The 16,808-nt window shown below is 35.0% G+C and overlaps 1 non-coding gene across 1 annotated transcript; it reads left to right on the forward strand.

The window, feature by feature from the left end:
* Positions 1-6,374: 6,374 nt before the first annotated feature.
* LOC136234539 (small nucleolar RNA R71) lies at positions 6,375-6,481 on the forward strand. Its single transcript, XR_010691410.1, has one exon. It is a non-coding gene; the product is annotated as a small nucleolar RNA R71 (small nucleolar RNA).
* Positions 6,482-16,808: the final 10,327 nt, after the last annotated feature.

Below are 16,808 nucleotides of genomic sequence, written 5' to 3' on the forward strand. Positions count from 1 at the left end.
AAAGAAAAATTAAAATCAAACCAAACACAAATTATTTACAAACTATAAAACCTAAATAAACTAAACTAAACTAAATACTCATCCCGTTGAATCGGGATTCGCATGGCCCTATAACGATCGATCTTCATCTGCACGAAGATCTGTCTCTCTTCCACAGAAAGAAATCGTGGGCCAACCCTAAAGATACGTTTCATGAGGCCCTCACTTTCCAAAAATTCATAATCCAATGTCGGAAAGGATTCAGCATCGCTCCAAGGGACAGAAATAGTTCCCTTGGCCCCGAGAATTATTCCACAGATGATATTACCAAAACCAATCTTCTTGTCCTTGGATCGAGAAGCGACAACAAGACCTTCCATCAATATTTTTGAAGAATTGACGGTATTGCTTTGGAAAATATCACCTAAAATGTACAAGTCTGTGTCTCAGACAACACTGCTAAAAGTGCGTCCAAACAAACTGTGGCACAAAAACTTATGCAGATATAACATGGAATTGGAGTTGATGGACTTGTTGTAGGCGAGACGCGGATTGAAACGCCAAAAACCGGTTAACATCCTCCAAATGTCTTTGGATGTCATATCTCTACGAGGATGATAATTGGTTTTATCCCGTGGCGGGAAACCAAACCAGACATGTAATTCAGGGTAACCGAATGTAAAGGTTTCGCCATCCTTGCGAAAACTCAGACGAACCCGACGCTTGTTCATGAAGCATACTGTACAGAGGAATTCGAGAATCCAGTCTCCTATTATAGAAAACTTCATGTGGGCAAACTTTGACCAGCCCAAATTCCTCAAGTAGTGATCCATATCTTCGCTAATTCCGAGTTCATCATTTAAGAACTCGTCCATATACAACATTCCGACAAAGAATGTGTAGCGAAGTTGATAATAATGTCGGCCCTCATCATGGTTATTAATGGGAAATGGTGCTCCGTAGCGTTCTGATAAGTCAGGATGCTTATTACGTGCAGCAGTGATCTTCTTGGAAGATTGTCTTTTGGAAGTCATGGTTTTGAAATAGGAAAAAGTCTCTGGAACTCTTAAAAATGTTTGAAAATAAGTTTGAGAAGGAAACAGAAATGTGTCTGATAGAGATGAAAAGAATAGTAAAAATATTTCTGCTCTTCTCTGATTATTTATAGGGACAATAGGATGAATTAATGTGTCTTTTTGTTGCGAAAAAGCATCAAATTAGACCTCTTGGACTTAGAAAAACATGTTTTTTCAAGTTGAGCAGCAAAGACTTCAAGGAAGAAAGAAGAAAAGAAGGCGACAGGTGCAGAAAGCACCCGTGTCGCAACCGAGAATGGCTAATCTCGGTCACGACGCGCCATTTCCCAAAGGGAAATGGGCGCCGTAACCTCTTGTTCCGAATCTCGACCGAGATTTTGTGATCTCGGTAAGATCAGAAAAGTGCTTACCTTCCTTAGACAATTTTAAAGTTCTGAATCTCAACTGAGATTCCTAAAATCTCAACTGAGATTCCTGAAATCTCAACTGAGATTCCTGAATTTCTTCTAATTCACATTAATTACCTAAAATCTGATTAAAAACATGACTTAAATATATTTTTATGCATTTTAAACTTTATATACACTCATCTAAAAACTAAAAATCATAAAAATGAAATGTGTAAAAATAAATAAATTAAAATTAAATTAAAAATAAAAGCTAAACTTAAAATTAAACAAAAACTAACAAGAAAATGTATGAAAATTAACGAATTAATCTTCATAAAATTCCGTTACAAACTTAATTGCCTTAATTAGAGCGTTTTCATAATAAATTTTGCATCTATTACCGTTAACTTTAAAACGAACTCCATTAGGTCCTTTAAGTTCTAAGGATCCATAGTCGAAAGTTTTAACGACTAAAAATGGTCCTGACCACCTAGATTTAAGCTTACCTGGAAATAATCTGAGACGTGAATTAAACAGCAGCACCTTATCTCCAATATTAAAGTTTTTGACTTTAATTTTGGCATCGTGCCATTTTTTCACTTTCTCTTTATATATTTTTGCATTCTCGTACGATAAATGACGTAATTCATCCAACTCATTTAAGTCGAATAAACGTTTCTTACCTGCTTGTTGCAAATCATAATTCAGTGCTCTAATAGCCTAATAAGCTTTATGCTCTAATTCTACTGGTAAATGACAGGTTTTTCCATACACAAGTCGGTACGGTGTCATTCCTATAGGTGTTTTAAATGCAGTACGGTATGCCCATAATGCATTGTTAAGTTTACTAGACCAGTCTCTTCTCGAAGACGAAACTGTTTTCTCTAATATCCACTTGAGTTCTCTATTTGATATCTCCGCTTGACCATTCGATTAAGGATGGTATGGCGTAGATACACGGTGGTGTACTCCATACTTTCTCATAAGCGATTCAAAACTTCGGTTTATGAAATGGGTACCTTCATCACTTATTACGACTCTAGGGACTCCAAATCTACAAAATATGTCATCAAGAAACTTAACGACAACCTTAGCGTCATTTGTTGGGGTTGCAATTGCTTCAATCCACTTTGAAACATAATCTATGGCTACTAATATATAAGTTTTTCCAAAACAATGGGGAAAAGGACCCATGAAATCGATCCCCCACACGTCGAAGACTTCAACTTCTAACATGTTTGTGAGAGGCATCTCATCTTTCCTTCCTAAATTCTCGGTTCTTTGACATTTGTCACACCGAATAATAAACGAACGAACTTCTTTAAATAATGTAGGCCAAAAGAATCCGCATTCTAATATCCTAGCTACTGTTTTACTAACGTCATTATGCCCTCCATAAGAACTTGAATGACATTCTGACATTATAGACTCGTATTCATCTTCACTAACGCATCTCCTAATTATACCATCAGCACATGTTTTGAACAAGAAAGGATCTTCCCAAAAATACATTTTAATATCGAAAAAGAATTTATTCTTTTGTTGGGAGTTTAATCCTTCTGGAACAATACGAGCTGCGAGATAATTAGCTATATCGGCATACCATGGTGACATGACACTTTTTATCTGATAGAGATATTCATCGGGGAAATCATCTCGTATACCAACAGTTTCACCGATAGGATCGTTTTCATCTTCAAGTCTTGATAGATGATCGGCGACAAGGTTTTCTACTCCATTTTTGTCTTTAATTTCTATGTCAAATTCTTGTAATAACAAAACCCATCTAATAAGACGCGGTTTTGCATCTTTCTGAGCAAATAGATACCTTAAAGCTGCAAGATCGGTATATATAATAACTTTAGATCCTAGTAGATACGACCTAAACTTATCACATGCAAAAACTACCGCTAGCATTTCTTTTTCGGTTGTGGTGTAATTTAACTGTGCACCGGACAATGTGTGACTAGCATAATAAATAACATGAAGCTTCTTATCCTTCCTTTGACCTAAAACACATCCTACGGCTAAGTCACTTGCATTGCACATAATTTCGAAAGGTAAATCCCAATCGGGTTTAGCAATTATGGGTGCACTGACTAAACCTGTTTTCAATGTCTCGAAAGCTTTAATGCAATCTTCATTAAAATCAAAGGTTGAATCTTTCATAAGCAAATTAGTAAGTGGTTTGGAGAGTACAGAAAAGTTTTTAATAAATCTTCTGTAAAAACCTGCATGTCCTAAAAATGACCGTACTCCCTTAACAGTAGTTGGAGGGGGTAATTTCTCTATCACGGAAGTTTTTGCTCTATCCACTTCTAATCCTTTTTCAGATATTTTATGTCCTAAAACAATTCATTCGTCAACCATGTAATGACATTTTTCCCAGTTTAAAACTAAATTCATTTCTTCACATCTAGATAATACTTTATCTAAGTTTTCTAAACATGCATCAAAAGAATCTCCATAAACTAAAAAATCATCCATGAAAACTTTCATGATATCTTCAATGAAATCGTTAAAAATTGCAGTCATACAATGTTGAAATGTTGCTGGTGCATTACATTGACCAAAGGGCATTCTCATATATGCAAAGGTTCCATAAGGACATGTGAATGTTCTTTTATCTTGGTCATCCGGGTAAATATATATTTGAAAGAATTCGGAATAACCATCAAGAAAATAATAAAAAGCATGACCGGCTATCCTTTCGATCATTTGATCAATGAAAGGTAGAGGAAAATGATCTTTCCTGGTTGCTTTGTTTAGGTTCCTATAATCTATACAAACTCTCCAACCGGTGGTGGTTCGCGTAGGTATTAATTCTCCTTCGTCATTCCTTACTACAGTTATGCCTCCCTTTTTAGGTACACAATGGATTGGACTAACCCATTCACTATCCGAAATAGGATAAATGATTCCATTGTCTAAAAGTTTAGTAATCTCATTTTTTACTACTTCTTTCATGTTCGGATTTAAGCGTCTTTGTCTATCCGCTTTAGGTGGCTTATCTTCTTCTAAGTGAATTATGTGCATTACTATACTAGGATTGATTCCTTTTAAGTCTGAAATTTGCCATCCCATACTTCCTATCCTATTTCTAACAACTTCTTTCAATTTTTCTTCTTGATCATTAGTTAACTTGTTAGAGATAATTATAGGCAGAGAATCGCCTTCGCCTAAGAAAGCGTACCTCAAATGGTTTGGTAACTCTTTAAGTTCTAATTTAGGGGGTACTCCAATTGAAGGCGGAACTGGTCCATCTTCTCGAATCAAAGGCTCTGGGTCCTTATCTTCTAATTCTTCTCCCATTATAGGTTCTATTATTTCTTCATTTTGAACAATGTCATTAACACATTCTTCGATCAAGTCGAGTTTCATACAAGCGAATTCCTCCATAGGATACTTCATCGCTTTGTTCATATTAAACTCGATCTTATCTTCTCATATCCTTAAAACTACTTTCCCTTCTGACACATCGACTAATGCATGTCCCGTGTTCATAAACGGTCTACCAAAGATTAGTGGACAATTAACGTCATATGCAAAGTCTAATATTATGAAATCGGTAGGAAAAATAAATTTGTCAACTTTGACTAATACATCTTCAATTATACCATATGGTCTCTTAGTGGTTTGATCCGCTAATTGTAAAACCATATTGGTATGCTTGATATCTTTTTCTAAACCTAACTTGTTAAAAATAGACAACGACATTAAGTTTATACTTGCTCCTAAATCACAAAGACAACTTGGGAATTCAATATCTCCCAGCTTACACGGGATGGTGAAACATCCAGGATCTTTGAGTTTAGTGGGCAAATTGCTTGACATTATTGAACTACAATCTTCAGTTAATGATATGGATGAAATTCCTTCCCAACTGATTTTCTTTGAAATTAAATCTTTTAAGAACTTACCATAGTTAGGAATCTGCGTTATCGCATCCATAAATATCAAATTGATATGCAAATTTTTAAGTTTGTCCAAAAACGTTAAAAGTTGTTTGTCATAGTCTTTATTTCGGACTTTGTGTGGAAAGGGTGGTTTTGGTACAAATGTTTTTGTATTTGAGTCCATAGGTGAACTTTTTGTATTTAATGTATCTTCTTTGGATTTCGTTGGTAAATCAGTTCCTGGTAAAGTAGAATCTCCGGGCAATTCCGGACCTAAGTAATTTTTCTCTGAACGAAGAGTGATAGCCTTTACATGCTCTTTCGGATTTTCCTCCGTATGGCTGGGAAGACTTCCTTCTTTTCGGGATGGAATTGATTTAGCAATTTGTCCAATTTGAACCTCCACATTATGGATGCTAGATGAGTGGTTTTTAATAAGCTGAACGAATTTATTCTCGATCCGTTTAAAACCATCGTCGTGATTACTTATTTTTCCACCGATAGCATCTATAAATTTGTCGATTTTAGAAGATAAAGTGCTAATCGTATCTCTTGATTGATTTTGATAATTATTGGTACGATTTTGATTAGCATTTGCATTATTATTATTATCTTTCCAATTAAAGTTAGGATGATTCCTCCATCCAGAATTATAAGTAATAGAGTGAGGGTTATTAGTTTGGTTTTGCCATTGGACAAAATTTACCTGTTCAATCTCGCTCATATCTTCCTAATCCACATCTGTCTGGATTGGATTACCATTGGTATCACACGGTGCCATAAACCTATCAATTTTGTGCGACAAGGCAGAAAATTGGGCTTGTAACATCGCGACAGGATCAAGATTCACTATACCTTTAACGAATGATGTGGTCGAGGATGATGGTTTTGCCACCGGTATGTGTCCACGTTCAGCGGGCCACATACTACTGTTGATTGCCATTTCCTTCAAAAGTTCTATTGCTTGGACGGATGTCTTCTTCATAAATAACCCTCCCGACATAACATCTAATGAACCTCTAGTTGTAGGATTTATCCCATTATAAAATGTTTGCATTAAAAGTGCATCGGGTAATTGGTGGTGTGGGCATAAACGTTGAAGTTCTTTAAAACGTTCCCAAGCCTCATAAAGAGTTTCATTATCATTCTGAGAAAAAGATGTTAACTCTTTTATGACTCTTGCGGTTTTTGCTAAAGGGAAATATTTTGATAAAAACGCTTGGGCTAATTGTTCCCAAGTCGCAAATATTGCACCTGGCATAGAAGTTAACCACTCTTTGGCTCTATCCTTCAAAGTGAAAGGAACAAGTCGAAGTTTGATTGCTTCGGCAGTCACATCTGGTATTTTAAAAGTGTCACAAATTTCTAAGAAATTTGTCAAATGGGTGTTAGGAATTTCGTTAGGTAACCCATAAAATGTTACATTGTTTTGCAACATATTAAGCAAAGCTGACTTAATTTCAAATTGGTTTGCGGTGATTATGGGGTCTAATAATACTATTGGTTGCACCGGCCACCCCTTGCCTAGTGATAGGGGCGTTTCGTCCATATCTTTTAGCGTGGTTTACGGTTTAATTTAGGACTAAATAAATAAGTTTAATTACAAAAATAAGGAGTTTTTAATAAAATAACGAAATAAAAATAAATTCCGTACTTTCGGTTAATTGTCTTTATTTTTTATTAAATTTAGAAACTAAAACATCAAGCTAAATCGGCTCTCGAGAATTGCATTTCAGGTACGAGTAAGGAGCAAAATCCTACCGACATACGCGTGGCGTATCAACCTCCACGCAGGGCGTGTGATATCTAGTCAGAACTGACTGCTCAGTCCACAGGCACCACGTGGGACTTATCCACTGATACGCGAGGCGTATGAACCACCACGCGGGGCGTAGAAGCAATAATAGTCTCAATCATGAAGGTCAGACTGCATGGTCTTCCAAGTCAACAGGTTCTACGCGGAGCGTCATACCTTACACGCGGGGCGTATTTGGAAATTCTTCAATCTAAAGATCCAGGGACTCACATACGCGGGGCGTTATCCAGGCTACACGTGGCGTGAAAGGCATGATTCAAGCTATCAAATCTCAGGAGCTCAATCACGCGGGGTGTACCCTAGTCTACGCGGGGCGTGGTTGAGACAACAAAATCCGAATTTGGCCCACATGCAAGAGATTATTAACGGAATGGGTCAATACCCGGGGCGTCCTCAACCCTACGTGTGGCGTATCATGGTGCAACAGTAGAAATAATGTATCTCCATGCTTGTATCTTGTAAATTTACAATTCTACCCCTAGCTTGATATGTATAAATAAGAGTGATTAACACTCATTTAGACATTCAGATTTTACATAGCAAAACTATATCACCTTGAGAGCTTGTTCGTGTATTCCGTTACTACGTAAAGGTTCCGTTCCATCCTCGTTCACCAAGCTCGAGAGTTCCACCTCCAAGTCCTAAGAGACGGCATTGAGTCCGGTTAGCTAGTTCCGAGGGCTGATTCTTCCCTTTTCACTTGCTAATTAGCTTGTACTCTTCCTATGTACTAGGCTTGGTTGTATTCCGTATTTACACTTTCCACATTTATAACATATGATTTACAATTTCTGTCTCTATATGTGTTGATGTTTGCTACTTGTTTTGATATTTGTAATTGATTATTGTGTAGGGGAACGCGATTTCCGACGCCATTCGGGCTATCTTTAGGGATTCACATAGGTGTTGCCTTACCGGAAGTGACGCACCAGAAACCGTAGGAATTGACAAGCCACGGAACTTACGGGCCCTAGTTTCTAATCCCCAGTATTAGACACGCCTTGACTAGGAACCACGTAGTCTAAGTACTTCACGGGTCGGTCCAACTACACATAGTCGTCATTGCAAGAGTAAATCACCAACCGTATATATTCGGAGTCATTGTTTATCATACTTATAACTTATTGCCATCCGTATCACTTCATAGAGATTTCATTATATAAATATGTCTCACCCGTAGTTAGGAGTAGCTTGTAGTTGTTTCCCAAATCAACCCAAAGTATTCACCGCTTAGATAACGTATAAAACCGAGTCGTTTAATACTTGTAGTTATAAATCCCGTGGATTCGATACCCGGCCTTAACCGGATTATTATTTGATACGACGAGGTACACTTGTCCCTAAGTAGTAACGTCTAGTAGAGATAGAGCATTTAGGAAGATCACATCCATAGTCGTAACGTCCTTATCATATTATATATTTAGAGCTCTACCGAACACTCATCAAGTTTTTGGCGCCGTTGCTGGGGATTTATAATTTCTTGCAATATTAGACAAAAACGTTTTGTTGTTAGTCTAAGCATTATCTTTGTATAAATTGTCTATATACACTTTTACTAACAATATTCTTTCTTGTTCATAATTTCTTTATTTCTTTAGTTTATGCACACCCGATCTCGGAGTGATACTCTCGTTCCTATTGATTTCGAGATTGAACAAACTCTTTGTAGGATTCGGAGAGAAAAGATGGCCAATGTCAACAATGAAACCAACCCACCGGTGATCAATGTGCCGAATGGAGGAGGAAACGACACCCGGACAATGATGGAGATCCTAGCACTACAACAAATCACCACTTGCGCCACGGTTAAAATTGTGGCCCAAGTATAATATTTTCGTGGCTATGCTATTTAGCCACGGAAATTCAAAGTGGGTACTCATGTGGCGCAAGTGAGCGTGGCTAGGTAGTTGCCACGGAAAAATAATAGTCGTGGCATAAATTGATTTTTATGCCATAGAAATATCTATGGCTAATTGTATATGTTTGACATGGGTAAAATCGTGGTAAGAGTAAAATACCTATGGCAAGACATAACGACCCGTGGCAATCATTACTACATAGCCATGAGAATAACCGTGATAAAAATAAGATACGTCTCACTAAAAAACCTTACTTAGCCACGAACATAATCGTGGCAAAAAGAGAACACTTGTGACTAACATATTTTAGTAATATATTTTTTTTATAAATTTCTAATTTTTAATTTCTTTTATTATTATTATTATTATTATTAACTTTTGGATTGAAAACAGCTACATTAAATCAGTTGAAACAGAAGAAAAGAAAGGAAATAAAATACAAAATTTGAATCATTCTTAATGATAAATAAATAATTAGTAGATAAATATTAATCATTATACCATTCGACAAAGAAATTCTCAAGAACATAAAAAATTCTCCTAATTAGAAAAAAATATATATTAACAAAACTCTAAATCTAAAGTAAAGGTATCTAACACAAAATTTATTCCCTGTTAGTATAATGCGTACGAATAACAGTGGAAAATCGTAAAGTAGAATATAATCAGCTTTTCCAAATTACGATGTTTCCTTGATCCATATGCTCCTTGTTGATTTGTACAGATCTCAAATAATCATCTGTTAAAAGAAAAAAAAGGCTTATTAACATGTTGGTGTAAACTGGTACTGAAATTTCATTAGCAATTGTATTATAATAGTCTTGGAAATATAAAATCGCATGCCCATTATCCAATGGATTGACAAAGTGCCAATTACAAATAAACTTAGAAAACAAAACCTTAAACAATTTTGAACATGTGATTGAGAAAGTTACAATTACAAATAATTTAGAAAATAAAATCAGATGAATACATGATAGCAATACAGATAGTTCAAAAAATAGAAATGAACACGATGATAAGCATTAACATTAGCTCATATTTCAATCAAAGTCCTAACATCATTTAACAACCCAGAATTCATGTTAGCCACAATAAGAGGAGTTTTCCCATTTTTTTTATCAATCAACCGCACCCATACACTAGTTTGATCCACATCAACCATTTGATACATCAACTCTATTATAGAAGTTAATTCTAATCTGATACATCAACTCTCACTACAATAAACTGAACTTTTTGTGGGGAAAATTAATTCGCCATTAATTGTAATACATTTGTGGGGACTTTGTCATTTCGCCATAAAACATAAACATTTGTGGTGAATTTCTAATTTCGCCACAGTTGATAGAATATGTTGTGGGGAGTTCCAATTTCGTCACAAAACATGGTATATATTATGGGGATTTTAATGTTCCCCACTAAACTATATACATATTAGTGGCAATTTATTGAAAGTCCTCAGAAAAAATCGAAAATAAATGCGGGGAGATAATTCCCTCCAACATTAAAACAATTCCCCCCAAATATTTGGAATAAAACAAATTCTAGCAACCCTAAAACAATTCGCCCCAACCCAAATTACCCCAAACATGAAAACCTAACTACAACTAAAGACAGACAAATTGAAAACTTTGGATCGCAGTTCTCCCACTCCCTCTTAACGATAGTCTTCCTACTCCCTATTTGTAGAAAGCTCTCCATCTTATCACTTTGTGTGATAAGTTCTTCATCGCGTCTCTCTGTTTATATTTCTCTACGGTATGTAAGATCTTCATCGCGTCTCTCTGTTAATATTTCTCTGATTTAGGTTTTAAAAAACGATTATCAATATGACCTGGTCGTGCTAAATGGTCGTCTCTAACCTGTCCACCTTCATTTGTGCATTATTTTGTAAGAGATAAATAGTGGGTTTTGTTTGCAGCGTTTTTCTTTTCATTACAGCAACCATTAATGCTTGATTCAGTTTCAATTTGGAAGGATACGACTGCAATTTAAGGTAAGCTCTCCGATTCTTCTAATTACCTACTCCATTCTTCAATAAATGACAACCCTTCATCTTAATTGGATTTTGATACTCCAATCCACTTTTTTGCTTTTTTTTTCCTCTTAGATTTGGGTTTAAATTTTTTTTTTACCCTTTCGCTACACTTAACTAGGCTAGCATCTGATCAATGGTATTCTGTTGATTTGTGTTTCCTCATTGTCAATTTCTACATACTATTTGGTTATAATAATTGGATGTTAAATTTGTTTTGTAGGCGCCAAAGAAGGATAAGGCTCTGCAGCCGGCGTGGTCATCTAAGCAGGTGAAATCTGGAGAAGGTAAGCAGAAGATCCATAACATGGTCATGTTCGACTAAGCTACCTATGGTAAGCTTCTATCTGAAGCCCCTAAATACAAGCTGATTACTCCTATCCACTTTGATGGTTTGAGGGTAATCCTTCATTCTTCTATCTCGTATTTTAATATCTTAATTGGGTTAGCAATTTTACCATTGATGAAATTTTTGAGAGATGTGACCTAAGATGCTGCTTGATCAAACAAATATGATAGGACTCCTTGAACAATTATACAATTTTGTTAGCATACATATCTCACTCAAAGGCAATTTCAATAAAATCTTATACCAATTTAGTGTTTGAATATTCTCTTGTAGGATATTAAAATGCTTAGTGATGTGTCTTAACATATCTTATGTCTCTTAGGTTATTATTATTTATATCTTTAAGATTTTAAATAATAAAGTCTGTGATATTTAATTAATTTTAACACACATTGAGCCCCTAACTAACAATTTAGCTAAAGAAGCCATTAGTTAGGGGTTCAATGTGCGAAAATTAAAATTTTAGAGCTTAATTTGATATAACAAATGATGAGGGTTCAATCCTCAAAATCCTAAAAGTTCAAGGGTTCAATTATGTGTTTAGTCTAAAAATTAAGCTTGAGATCTCTGTACCTAAGTAGAGATGGAATGCTATCAAGTGAACACAAACATGAAACAAAAAACGCTACTAAGGGAAAGTGTCCGTGTAACATAGTTCTAATAAATATTGGTTAAAGAATTTAATTCCGTCGGTACTTTCATTGGCACATCATCCTGTTTTTTTACTTTCTGATTTGATGGAAAAGGCATTTTAAGTCAGAAATGTCATTTTTTTAAATGGGAATCTCAGTTCAGTGCCATGAGTTGCTACTCGAATATACAGACTTATCCTCACAAAGATAGTCTATTATGTCATGTAATGCTTACTTCAATGTGTATTTTCCAAAGAATTCCTGATGTAATCTATATTTGTTAAGATGAGATTTCTTAATAAAATGATTATCCTTAACAACACAAAATAAAATTCACAAGTAACAAAACCTAATTTATTCACTTAAGCTCTACAAAGAAAAATGCTAGTTATGTAAGGCGCAAGGGGTCGTGGACCCTGGGAGCGTGCCTGGTGAGCAGAAGGCACCATGGTTGTGAAACGCGCAAGGGGTCCTGGAGCTTAGGTGTAAGGCGCAATCATGCGATCACATAACACAATAACACGACAATCTGTTTTCATGCCTCTATTTTTGGCTAGGGTGTCTGGCTAGGGGATTAGTTTAATTTGTAAGTTCCATTCCCAGTGTTGGACTATAAATGCTTGCTAATCAAGCTCCATAAATTAGTAATTAAGGACTTATTGATTACCTTGATTGTTTTTCTCCCATTTGTATTATAATTTCCATTATCCTTCTTCATGTAGTTCTTTCTTTCTTTCTATGTTTTACTTATTTTCCATTACAACTAGATTTTGTAATTGCAGGGAAATGGTTTCACTATGGAACTGTTCAAAGCTCTATGCAATTTTCATTATAGTTGGACTCGTTGTTAGTTATACATTGAAGAGACGTGTTCGGAGGTGGTCTTCCAAGCTTTTAAGGAGATTGAAAGATGATTAATGTCCTAACATCTTTCATTTCTTCTGCGACTGATACTCTAGATAACTTATATTCTTTTCATGATTTTCTTTGTTCATATAGGATTGATAGAATAATCTATTGAAATGTGGTTACAGGGATTGTTACTACATAGAATATTAGTTATACATTGAAGAGACGTGTTCGGAGGTTGTCTTCTAAGCTTTTAAGGAGATTGAAAGATGATTAATGTCCTAACATCTTTCGTTTCTTCTGCAACTGATACACTAGATAACTTATATTCATTTCATGATTTTCTTTATTCATATAGGATTGATAGAATACTCTATTGAAATGTGGTTGTAGGGGTTGTTACTACACTTCCTCTTATCTTGCAACTTCATAAAAGTAATGAAGGTAGCAGAGAATTTGCAGAGTTTTTGCACCTCCCAAGGAAACAATTCATGATTTTGGTACATTTTTCAACTTTCTAACCATTACTATTTATGATTTCTATTTCATCTCTAAAGAAACCATCTTTATCAAACCTAACTCAAGAACAGCTCAAGCCCATTATTACTCCTTGTCTGACTTGAAGAACCATTGCCAAATATGCCCAGTAAGTATATTTGTCGAAGCAAATGAATTTGCTTTGAATTTCACATATGTTTCTAGAACTATGCATATTCATTCAAGATGGACTAGAACTATGGTTAGCAGCGTTGTTGCCTGAAGCTAGTTTTGGTACTGATATTCCTCCAATGCATGCACATGCACCAACTCATGAAATTCGCCATTTGTAGATGCTCGGTCGTCTGACCTGACTGGAGAAATCCATGCTCCAGGTGTTTCCACTCAAAACTCTTCAGATAGAAAGCTATTTCAGATGAATTTAGCTGCATTCCGATTGCGTTTGTCTCAGGTTTTCTACTTCAATTTGTTTTAGTCTTTTGCTGCATTATTGCTGCAAATTTTGAGCATATGGTATAATTTTTCCTGTGACAGTCTTCAAATTGCCCTAGCATTTTTGCTGTTGTAATTTCATAAAATTCCCTAGTGTTTTTGCTGCTATAATTTCCTAGGCTTCCCTAGCATTTTTGCTGCTGCAATCTTAAACCATTTCCACTGAGTTTTTGTTGCGTTTCCTGGACATCTATAACGGTTTTGCTGTTGTAATTTTTTTAGCATTTTTCAAAATTTTCTTAACATTTTTGTTGCTGTTTTTTCTTTAGAATTTTTCCTGGACACCATGTTCGAATGGGTCAAAGTCGTTTTGATTATCCATGGCTGCAACTTTGGAAATTTTTTGTGCTTTTTTTATCCATTACCAATCTGAAAGTTTCATAAATCACCAGTCTCATGTTTTATTTTCTGTTGCTCTGAAATTTGAAGTTGGAACATAGGTTTGTTGAGCATAATTCATGTAATGTAAATTTTCATTCTAATCCCATTAACTATCATAATTGGTGTGCCATTTTAATATATATTCATGCTTTTGAATTTGAAGTATAAATTATAGTTCTAATCAAAATATTGTTCCTTATCAATTTTGACAGGTTTTTTGGTTAGCTGTTGCGGACATCGAACATCGTATTTTGTAATTGACTTGTTTCAAATATGATATTTTGTAACTATCGCTTTTTTGTACATTTTGTAAAGTTATATCCATTTTTTGTAATTAATATAATTCCAAATTTTTATTATTAATAATATGAGATGATTACTTTTATTCTTCTCACTTTGTTCACATTTATATTAACTTTTTTTCACATTCTTAATATTTAGTAATAAATATTTAAGTAAATTAAATAATAAAATTAAATATAATAGTGGGGATTTTAAATTCCCCGCAAAATAAAATCACCAACAGTGGGAAAAGTTTCCCCACAAATATCAGTTATATTTGTGGAGATTTTTTATCCCCACTAAATTGTAAGAGGAATAGTGGTGAAATTATCCCCACAAAACATTGTAAATACAGCTAAAAAGCTGTAAAATTTAAGACGAATTTGTATATAATAGTGGCGCTTAGATTCGCCATAAATACATATTGTGGCGAAATATAAATTCGCCACAAAAAAATTGTTTTGTGGTGAAAGCTTATTTCGCCACAATATAATATCAAATTGTGGCGAAACTGAAATTTTCCATAAAGACCTACTGTGGCGCCTATAGGATGGCGAACTGAGGACGAACTTCGATTTCGCCACTAAGGATTTTTGTGGCGAAATAATAGCATTTAGTGGCGAATTATTTCCCCACAAAACGCACGATTTCTTGTAGTGTCTATTATAGAAGTTAATTCTAATGTTCACGCCCTGCCAGCTGTACAATACGATAGAATTATGCATACACATACTTCTATATAGTTGAATCGTTGTGTTCCAGGATCATAAACTGATATGACAAACCACTATTATATGACATAAACCAGAATGCAACCTAATATATCATTGATGAACATTTCTGGGCTTCGCACGTGTTACTCATTTATGGATAGTCAATGGAGAGAAAATAATGATCCTAGCATTCAAGGAGTACTCACCGTTGGGGCTATCCATACCAGGGGCTTTATTGTGAAATGCATACCACTGCATCTTTCTAGCACCCACATCCGAAGATACAAAATATTGTTTATGACCCAGAAATACCCGTACCTTAAGAAGAAAAGTTTCAGAGTAAGCATTTACGCAAATTTAGTTGCAGCTGATAAAATATAACAAACTGAAGGTGGACAACAAAATGGAGCATACCCAACAGACTCAATATTAACAAGCACAAAATCTGCAATGCCAGTAAAACAAGTGTAGTCTAAGTATGTAGGCTCCATTGGCCCAAATAAGTTTTTTCTCACCAATGCACAAGATGAAAGAGGAACAAGTGTAAAACGAAATATCGATATATATTTTTTATGGTAAAAAAATGACAACTCTCAACAGGTAATACCTTTAAATATATTCCATCAGCACCAACCAGGAAATCACCTTCGAATTGTTAGCCGTTCTCAAGCCTCACAATGATCTAAATGTATAAGTTGCAAAAAAATGAGTTGAATAGATGTCACAGATGAAGTTGATAAATAACTATGAAGCTTAAACCAGTGAGTGAAATGAATTTCAGTAAGAATCAAATTCCAAAGGCTTAATGCTTCTCCAACCCCCTTAACTTGTCCAAATTGGTCATTTTACCCCTCCAACTCATTGAATGTCCTGTTTACCCCCTTAACTCCATAAAAATGGTATTTTTTCACCCCCTTAACTTGTCCAAATTTGTCATTTTGCCCATTTTCAACTCATCGAATATCCTATTTACCCCCTTAACTCCATAAAAGTGGTATTTTTCACCACTTATAATCATATTTACCCTCTTAACTCCATAAAAATGGTATTTCTTATCCCTTTATAGTAGTCAAAAAAATTGAAAAAAAGAAAGAACGAATAAAAAATACAAATAACAAGAACATTAATATGAACAAATTAAATACATTATATGTAGGGATAATGTACCAAAATAGGCCTATGATTTTTGGGGAAGTATCAATTTAGGTTCCATTTACAAACTAGCATGAATATAGGTTTAACATTTAAAAAAATTATCAATTTAGGCTTCAATAACGGACTGTAAGGAGTGAAAAATACCACTTTTATGGAGTTAAGGGGGTAAATAGAACATTCTATGAGTTGGGGGAATAAATGGACAAGTTGAGGGTGTGAGAAATACCATTTTTATGGAGTTAAAGAGGTAAATAAGACATTCGATGAGTTGAGGGGGTAAAATGACTAATTTGGACAAGTTAAGGGGTTGGGGAAGCATTAAGCCAATTCCAAAAACTAACTTTTCCTGAAACATTTTAAATCTATAAGAAAGCTGAATTACCTTGTCTCATGTATCCTCAAAAGCAATAACATTGCTATCAATAATAATCACATCTTCCTCA

The sequence above is a fragment of the Euphorbia lathyris genome, chromosome 6 (genome assembly GCF_963576675.1).
Source record: "Euphorbia lathyris chromosome 6, ddEupLath1.1, whole genome shotgun sequence".
NCBI classification, from domain to species: domain Eukaryota; kingdom Viridiplantae; phylum Streptophyta; class Magnoliopsida; order Malpighiales; family Euphorbiaceae; genus Euphorbia; species Euphorbia lathyris.